Source organism: Felis catus, chromosome D3 (assembly GCF_018350175.1).
Source record: "Felis catus isolate Fca126 chromosome D3, F.catus_Fca126_mat1.0, whole genome shotgun sequence".
In the NCBI taxonomy this organism is placed as follows: Eukaryota; Metazoa; Chordata; class Mammalia; order Carnivora; family Felidae; genus Felis; species Felis catus.
The window spans coordinates 90,679,008-90,688,784 of record NC_058379.1 but is presented as its reverse complement, the minus strand read 5'-3'; the positions used below and the strand labels follow the sequence as shown (position 1 = coordinate 90,688,784).

The window sequence follows — 9,777 nt, the reverse complement described above, 5'->3', positions numbered from 1 at the left end:
CAAGCAGGGGAGGGGCAGAGAGAGGGAGACATGGAATCTGAAGCCGACTCCAAGCTCAGAGCTGTCAGCACAGAACCTGACGTGGGGCTCAAACTCACGAACGGTGAGATCATGACCTGAGTCAAAGTTGGACGCTTAACCGACTGAGCCACCCAGGAGCCCCTATCCGTTAAGATTCTTAAGAGGTAGATGAAGCAAATACAATGTGTGGACCTTGTTTGAACTCAGATCTGAAAAAAAAAAAAAAAAGAGATACATACAAAACAAAGAGACCACTGGATATTCAGTGAATTTAAGAAAGTATTGTTTCGTTTGAGGTGGGGTAATGACATTGTGCTTATTTTTCTTGTTGTTTTTGTATGGAAGGGTCCCGACAGAAAAATACTGAAGTGTCTGCAGATGAAATACTGTGATGTCGGAGATTTGATTTTTAAAACGCCCACTGTCGGGGCACCGGGTGGCTCAGTCGGTTCAGCATCCGACTTCGGCTCAGGTCATGACCTCACGGTTCGTGAGTTCGAGCCCCGCGTCGGGCTCTGGGCTGACAGCTCCGAGCCTGGAGCCGGCTTCGGATTCTGTGTCTCCCTCTCTCTCTTTGTATTGATTTAATACAAAGCCCACTGTCAGAGGGAGTGGTTGGGCAAGAGCGGATGGTTGTCAGAGCTGGGTGATATGGACACGGTTTGCCCTATGCTGTTCTCTCTACTCCCGTACTGATTTCAATTTTCTATAAAAGGCGTGGTATGCAGTCAGCAAGTGGGTCTTCTTGAGTTTGAGTCTGTGCGGCCATCTTTTTCTTGCTGCAAAGAACCCAAAGCCCTTCACAAGCTTGTCTGAGACGCCAGCGTGAAGAGGAGCCTTTAGCCATCATGTGGTCTCTGTTCTCAGGAGCATCCTGGGCCACTGTTCAAGGCCACCCCATGTAAGCGACGCAACATGGAGGTGATGCTTAATGTCCCCAACTCATCGGCCCTAAGGAGAGTCTGGAAAGAGATCTGCAGGCTCCTGCCGGGAATCTCTTGAACAGGCGTGTTCACTTGGGGGTCACGAGGGCCTGCTCCTCCAGGAAGAGATCACTTCCAAATGTTCACCTCCTTGCCCATCGTACCTAACATACTGCAGCCCTTTTTTGTTTTTTGTTGTTGTTTTTTTTTGATTTAAAACAAAAACAAAACCAAAAAAACGTATGGTCCTTATTACAAACATACATATGCTGATTGCCAAAAAACCAATAAAAACACAAGGAAAACAAAAGAAAACTAACCATAATCTCACCTCAAATTTTTTTTTCAAAAATGAAAACTACTACATACAAATCTTTCACTAAATAGCTCTCAGGAGGTTAAGGGGGGGAAAAAAATCCCTCCATGCTTTCCAGAATTGGGTTAAAAAGAGTTTGAAAATCTTAGCACCTCTCCTACTTGTAAAGCAATTTAAAAGGGAACTGGGCCATGTTTTTTAGAGTTTTCTTATTTTAAAAGCAAATGGAAATATTTTAAGGGTTGCATAAGAATTCTGAATATTCTGGAATGCAGCAGATGCCACTTCTCAGTGCTCCCTTGGCATGCCAGCCGGGAAGGGGGGAGGCCGTGCGATGCTCAGGGCCAGGTGGGGAGGTTGGGAATGAAAACCAAACCCTTTTCGTTTGATTTTTTGGACTATGGCTCTGGAAAAGCTGCCCAGCCTACCTTCATCTCAGTTTGCTGGGCGTCCTTTTGCTAGGTGTTTGTAATAACTAATCACAGGAGCAATTGCAATGTGACAGATAGCGCGTCAATGAAAGTTGCATTATAAATCTTTCGTAATGATCACTTGGCCAGGCCGCCCTCTGAAAGTCATGAGCAGTCTTTTAGCGAGCCCTGCCAATGCATACCACATATACACTTGTTTTGGAAACTAACCATTATGGTTTTCCCCAGTGGGATAGAAGAATCAGATTTGGTTCTGATTTTCTTAGGTAGGTAACCTCTGTCCTTTGCTAATGTCAACCGGGCCGATGAAAGAGAATACCCTCTTGGTCAATGGTTTTTTCTTTCCTTTCCTTCATCTCCAGCCCTCTTTAGTCCCTGGATTTTGAGCATCTTTACAATGAGGGAGGGGCCGAGACTCCTGATGTTGAGCAAATTAAAGAAAAAAAACCCGTATCTTTCCCAGGACCGAGTCTCCCTGGACCGAATCATTTGCCCCCAAGGGCTGAGTCTAAGCAGCTGTGCATCTGAGCCAGGTAAACCTGTTTTTCTGTGTGCTAACTCTTTGCTTGCACGGCCTTTTACCGTTTCTCGAGCAGGATCAATTACTCTCTTTGTGATACTAATTTTTAAATGTTTAACACTGGAAAATAGAGCTGCAACAGCAAAGAGTCTGGGAGGAAAAAATAAAGGGAAAACAGGACCATGTCGTACGGGAATAAAAATGGTTTCTCCAGGTAGATGTAAGAACGTATTACACTGTCCACATTCAATTCCAGCGGTGACTTTGCCTTTTGGCCTCTTGGCGCCAAATCTGCTGGTGTTTTGTTGACGTGAAGCCGCTGTGAAGACAGTCGCCCCCTAGGCATGCGTCCTGGGCCACCTGGCTCCCCTGAGACCCAGGTACACACCCTAGGGAGGTGATCAGGCCGTGCGACGGTGCACTTGCAGAGACAGAACCGAAATGCATGTTCACACTCCAAGGTAGAGCCTGCAGTGAACTGAGAATAAAGACAACCTCTTAATTCTTACATTGAGAACTTAGACCCTCTGCCCTAGTCTGCACCGGCCTCACCCCAGCCTTCTTGTAAAACCAACATGGCTCCCAAAGGGTCCCACACAGCCAAGAGGAGCATCCAGACACGGACAGTGCTCAGGGTTTCTGACTTCTGTGTGTGAGGAGCACTGGGGCAGGTAGGAGCCCAGGGAGGACAAGGAAAGCAGGGCCCTGGGTGGCCGGTGACCACAGCTGACCTCCTCAGCCACCTTCCTCCTTTTCGCCTCTGCCTCTTGGCTTCCTTCACTCAAAGGACAAACTCAAGGACAGAATCAGAAGCAGCAATTCACCCCCAGATCCCACCTCACCAGCCTTTCAAATCCCCCTCCGGCCTCCTGAAGGACCAATTGTGAATCTCTCCCCAGGGACAGCTCGTCCTCTGACCTGCTTTTGTCCCGTCATCACTGGCAGGACCGATTCAGCTTTCTCGGCAGGTTGTTTGGCACAACAACAGGGCGGAGTAAAGCTGTACAGGGCGCTGTTTTCCTCTCTACCCCACGCTCGAGCATGACGGTCCCCCGGTCCTTGGGGAGGCGGTCTGAGCCTTAGAATCCTGCATGCATCAACTTTCTGCTCCAGTGGAACTTTCCTGAAAGGTGGATCTGAAGAAGATACATTAAAAAAAGAACGAAGAAGAAACCACTCACGTTGCTCGGTTTTTATTATTTAGAAAGCTCATGGTACATGACCTGCTTAAAATTGTTTTTATTTTATGTTCATATGCGATTTTTATTTTATTTTTATTATATGGCTATTATAATATTTTGTCATATTTTATTTTTATGTAATTCTAATTACAGCCATGCCATACCGTATCGCTGAAACGACCAACATTCAAACAATGCCCCTTTTGAGTGATGGCGTCGGCCACGAGAACCTCCCCCAGGCCTCTTGCCTGTGCCCTGATGTCACCAGAAAGGTCGTCAGACCCCACCACGGACACCGAGCCCCCCAGACAGCCACTGTGTCCCTTGCGGCCAAGTGGCTGCCTCAACCAGCCTCAAGATGTGGCTCCCCACCCTGCTCACTTCCATTAAAGGCAAAGGGACACCAGAGATCATGTCACCATTCCTCAAGTGCTTTGAGGTTGACGTCCTTCCCTGGAATCTTGAATGAACCAAAACAAATTGAGGGTCAATTCAAGGGCATCCTGAGCTCACCGGCACTGTGCCTGCCGAGCCAGACAGATCATGCGTGTATTTTCTGGCGTGAGCAGAGTCGCTGAGCTCAGCAGCTCGTGTGGATGCAGGAGAGCTGGGAAAAAGTTGGGGCCCAAATCATCGAGGATAATTAGAAATTCTTGCCTTCACGTAGCCACAGTTTTAGCATCTAATAATTATTGTTTAAATGCAAATACTAGTCCCTGGGATTCCTTCTGCATGTGAATCAATCTCTTAAAAACAATTGCGGGCTCCAGATGAAAAACAATTTCTCAACAGCTGGAGAACATTTGCAGAAGGCAACTTTTAAAGAACAGAGCGGGGGAGAAAGACAGAGATAGACACAAAAGTAATCACCAGCCTCTGTTGTCTGAGGGAGTCTGAACTCTTCAGCCGGGGAGTTCCTAATTGTAACACGTACAGCTATGCTTGTTGTCAGGCCGCAGGTAAACTAGCAAGTGGAAGTCAGAACAGACCTCGTGCTGTCAGCACAGCTGATCAAAAAGTATCCTGCCTTTGACTTTATTTTTTAAGGGTTTTTTTTTTTTTTTTTTTTTTTTACCATTAGCATCTTGTTATTGAGTTTTAAAGATGAGAAAAATGAAGGCGAGATCATCAAGGAGGTATATGGACAGTACAAGTCTATTTCAAGTACGGTATTTAGCATGGGCAATAGGGAAGCCTTTTTCTACTGGGCTGAACTGAACCACCAACTTAGACTAGTTCGGGGCAGGGCAGGGGCAGAGGTGAAGGGGGAGGGGATCTGTCGCCAGCCCAAGGCTCCTCTCATTAGTTTGAAACTATTTTTATTTTTTTTAACGTTTATCTATTATTGAGAGACATTGAGAGACTGTGAGCAGGGGAGGGGCAGAGAGAGAGAGAGAGACACAGAATCCGAAGCGGGCTCCAGGCTCTGAGCTGTCAGCCCAGAGCCCGACGCGGGGCTCGAACTCACAGACCGAGAGATCACGACTTGAGCTGAAGTCGGACGCTTCACCGACTGAGCCACCCGGGCGCCCCAAAGTTTGAAACTATTTGAGATTGTGCCCCAAACCCCCAAATGAGTCCTGACCAAGGACTGACTTTCTAAATTAAGTATCTACGGCTCACATCTTACTCTTTCTAATTTGCCACAATCCTTTAGGATTCAAGTTCAAAAATGATATGGATCGGTCATAAGGTAACAGTAATGAAGATGATGGTAAAAATGACTAGCGCTTTGTGACACATTCTACACGACAGACGTTGCTTCCTCATAAATCTTAAGAGACAAATACTCTTATTACCCCATTCTGCAGATGAGGAAACCGAAGTACGCAGAGATTCTGTAATTTGCTCAAGGTCACTGGGTTAGTAAGCAGTGGGGCCGGTTTCCTATCCTGGACATCTGGCACCCGTAACTGTGCTCTGTGAAAATTTTTGGCCGGTGTTTAAATTCTGCTTGAGAGTGTTTTGTTCCTTGGTTGAAACAGCGATCACCAAGTAGAATGTACATGCCCCCGGCTAGATAATCCACTGGGAAGTCATATGACGGGCTGGTAACTTGTCACATGCTACAGTTTAACTTGTGACTAGCTAAGTGGGCTTACAGATTTATTGTGGAGTTTCAACCAAATTTACCCTCACGAAAAGGGCAGGTGGCCCCAGAAAGATTCGTGCAAAGAACAGGGGATTTGACGATGGCTCTCACACTGCAGAGACTGGCTACAAGAGATCGGAGGGAACCCTCCGCGCTCAGCCAAACCACAAAAGAAAAACATCCGACGCGTAACCGATGCCTCATTGTCAATGGCGACCCTCCCTCCCGTCCATACTGATCACTGAAATATTAGTTAATGCTAACAGGAAGCCATTATAATTAACAAGACATTTTACAGCTAAGTATCAAGAAGATGAATGCAAATACAAATTGAAAGCAAAAATACGTTTCTCCAGTCAATAAATTTAAAAAAGTAAATAGCTTGCAATCTTTTATTTCCCCTCACACTTTAATTTCTATTTTATGTGTGTTTTACAATACGCTTAAAATATCAACGTGTGTATTATTGTAGAGAATAATGAACAGGCACAGGAAGAGCGAACCGCTCAAAAAACTTCCTGATAGGGTTATGCGATCAGAAGTTGGGACTGGAGCACAGAGAGTTTAGTCCACCCCGTGGGGCTACTCTCAGGTAACCATGGCAACCCTAATCTGTGGCCAAGCGGCCGGCAGAAGCTTAGCAACCCAACCGGAGACAGAGGAGAAGGTGGAGGCACAGACAGCGCCTCCTCCACCCCAGGCTCCAGGACCCCCTCGCCTGGGCAGGGCTCAGAAGCCCGAGGTGGAGCTGAGGGTCCCCGGAGATGTGCTCCTCTCGTTCACACCGGCGGCGTTCTTTGCACCTGAGGAAACACAAGGGTTGCCTCCCCGAGTTGATCCTATTAACAACAGAACCGGGGTGCCCGGGTGGCTTCAGCTCAGGTCACGATCTCACAGTCTGTGGGTTCGAGCCCCACGTCGGGCTCTGTGCTGACAGCTCGGAGCCTGGAGCCTGCTTTGGATTCTGTGTCTCTCCCTCTCTCTGCCCCTCCTCTCTCTCTCTCTCTCAAAAATAAATAAACATCTAAAAACTAAAAAAAAAAAAAAAAAAAAAAAAAAAAAAAAACAGAACCAAAGCTAACAAATGACTAATAAATTGTCTGAGGTCACAGAATTTTGAGCATGGAACATTCAAAACCAGATTTGCAAAGCAAGTTGTCATACTTCCAAAGCCATCAAGAGAGAAAAATTATGTGCTCTTTTATATGAGGAAATAAAATCCCGGAAATGTAACAGAACTGCACATGAGAAGATAATAATGTTCAGATATTGAAAGGCATATATTTGGGCAATATTCTACGTAGAAAAAAAAATGTTGTAAGGGGGAATCCAAGAATAAACTTCCAAACCACGCACACACACACACACACACACACACACACGATACAATTCACCCAAATGGATTTTCCTCTCTAGGACGCAAGATGTTGTGGGGGGGGGAGCTTTTCTTTCTGCTTTATTCAAAACGGGGCGCGTAGAGCGGCCGGATTTCCAAGGTGTCCTGGGCAGGACATGAGTGATACTTTGTGTCTCTCAAAAACTTGGTCAGGTGGGTGTTTCATAGTGAAGATTTAAAGCTATTTCACTGGCTTTGCATTTTGTATTTTATAAATCATTAACAGGAACAAAGTAAGAACCAAAACAGAGATACCCATTTCATAAGTGTGAAGACAGTTAACCTTTAAACAGATGGGTAATCCCAGACAGTTCTGTAAAATTAATAGAGCTTAAACCCGAGGTCTCAGAGCTGCAGAATACATCTTTGGAGACCATGTTTTTGAGATCATCATAAATCAACCTTTTTTTTTTTTTCTTCTCACCAGTCCCTTATGCCTACCCAGGCTCCTAGAACTGCCAGGCTGTGAATATGTATATCGCGGCGCACGGACTGATCCCGTGCTCTGGTATCGATCGTTCTGAATTTCCTCCGCAGTCCCAGCTCCCAGTGGCTGAAAGGCAGTGGTCCCGGTGGGATGGCAGCTGGAGACGATGCAGAAACACGACGCTCTTCCTGCTCCGAGCCCTGAGGACCTTCACGCACGGCTCCCTTTGGGGAAGCACTTCCATTCTGTACTTGTAAACCTTCACTTATTAAATCAAAGACGCTGTGGAGGACTGTTTGGTTTTCACGGCAGTGTGTTTCTCCTTGGCCGAATTGGTTCAGGTCTCGAAAGAGGCTCAGCGATTGATGGGCAAGGCTCCAAGCAGGTGTCACCCGCGGGGGGAGGTCGCTGTCCTCCGGGATTGCCACCTTTGCTCTCACGAAAGACGGAGTTGTCCAGTGTGGAAGGTTACACATGCGAAAAGGAGGAAAAGGACTAGTCTGCATCATCATTGTCAACGATTCAAGCGGGTGTTCGGAGGCATTTCTTTCAACACTTGGATCCTTTTTAAATGTGGCCACAAACACTTCCAGAATGCGGATTTAAATGGAATTGAAGCCCAAGGTGTGATACTAGCACGATGCCAGCCTCGTATGCCAGTCCTGGGAGCCCCCTTTCATTAGCCGTGGGGGTGACGCTGGCTGTGGAATAAACACGAAGTTGGATCGGATCATCTCCTGGCCTTGGTTCCACGCGGGCCACTGCCCATCAGGAAGCTACGGGACAGGCACATGGCCCTCCGCGTGTCCAGAGTCCAATGGACACTCACCAATGTCGTTCTGACGTCTGCGGGAGCGTCCCCTTCTTGCCCTGCACAGTCAGAAACAAGAAGCACGGAGCCCTGGTCTTCATGTAAAGAGTTAACTCTGCGAGTACATCTGAGGGCAACAGCATTTTGTTCTTTCAGCGCAATCCTATCCAAGAATATTTTCCCACTTGCTCGGAGGAGCAGCCCTGAGAAGTCCATATGGACATATTTGCAGCTATTTACTATTGGAAAAGTTAATTTAGCGGTATTGCTGTAACCATCAGGACGTTCAAAAGCCTGAAGAATTCAATAGGGATCTGAGCAGAATACAGATGGAGGACAGAGGCACACGAGGAACAACGGTCCAGGTCGTCCGCGCGCACAGAAAACTTGCCGCCACGGGAGCACACGGAATGGAGCCCACAGGGGCCACACTTGCCAGCAACACGCCAGCCGTCCCGTGCCACCCTCTCCTACTGAGTGTCAGCAGCGCATTAGCATAAATGCCATAAAATTTTGGCCCTGTATCTTCTTTATTATTTTTTATAGGTGTATAATTATTGAAAGGAGGCCATTACCTTTTTTATGGACTTGCGACTCTGTCTGCCTCTGACTTCCCCACTCTGCCTGTGATCCGGTCGTCACGCTGTGCTGTTTGGAGAGAGGAGAGGAGAGCCCTTCGATGGGGTGGGGGGAGCCCCCGCAGAGCCCACAGGTGTGCGTGTGGGAGACCCCGGGATCCGGAGACCGGTCGTCCGGCGACCCGCGGCCCACCCAGCCTCTTCCTTATGAAAGCAGGGCTTTCAGAACGTGTGTTACAACCCCAGGAGTTCTGAGCCATAAAAATCATAAAGAGTAACGTCCCATGTCTGGAAACAGAAACGATTTCTATGAGAATTTATGTATTCGAGGTAATTAATCCGCATGTCTGGAGCCGATCATCCCAGACCTGCCTTCTCGTGCTAATCATTGAAGCCCGATTCAATGGATCCGTTTAATTATCTCCCCAGATAAACAGCCCCCACCCCCCAATTTTTTTTTTAGCAAACTCACCCGGAAGAGTTAGGGAGCACCTGTCACCCACATCACGTGCCAGTCCCCTTCCTTCTTTGTTCCCTTCAGAAAGAGGTAGTCGGCAAGGTGGTTTGACTCTCTGGGGTCCACAAGACGGGACAGGGCTCCACGCATTGGTCTCGGGACATCAGTAGTTCCCACCGTGTGGGGAGTGACTCACCTGTACTCGTAGGAATCCGTACAACCAAGAACATCGTGTTGAACAAGGTTTCTTTCAGCCTTAGATGCTTCCCAGACGTTGACAATAGGAATTTTCACTGTTGTCTCAAGGGGGGAGGGGGTACTACAAAATCTGTATCTTTGTGTTTTAGCTGCTAATAGAAGCCACTTTGGCTTATGTCATCTCAGGAACCATTGTGACTGACGGTGGCCACGGAGCCACCTGAGTGTGTTTACAATGCAAGACAGCTCTCGAGAGAGCCCTGTGCCAGCTACACAGCACATCAACTCCCAGGAGCCACAGGCTGATCTGAACGGTGAGGACAAAAGGAATAGCCAGACTCCTCGGGAATTTTGTGCAGGTGATACAAAAATGTCTCAAACAGGGGCGCCTGGGTGGCTCAGTCGGTGAAGCGTCCAACTTTGGCT

At 47.5% G+C, this 9,777-nt stretch overlaps 1 long non-coding RNA gene across 1 annotated transcript; it reads right to left on the bottom strand.

Annotated features, from left to right (window-relative positions):
• Positions 1–276: 276 nt before the first annotated feature.
• Positions 277–4,105, bottom strand: LOC123381122. Its single transcript, XR_006587693.1, has 2 exons — positions 3,130–4,105; positions 277–2,689 (listed from the first exon to the last, which is right to left on the bottom strand). It is a non-coding gene; the product is annotated as an uncharacterized LOC123381122 (long non-coding RNA).
• Between the last annotated feature and the right edge of the window lie 5,672 nt (positions 4,106–9,777).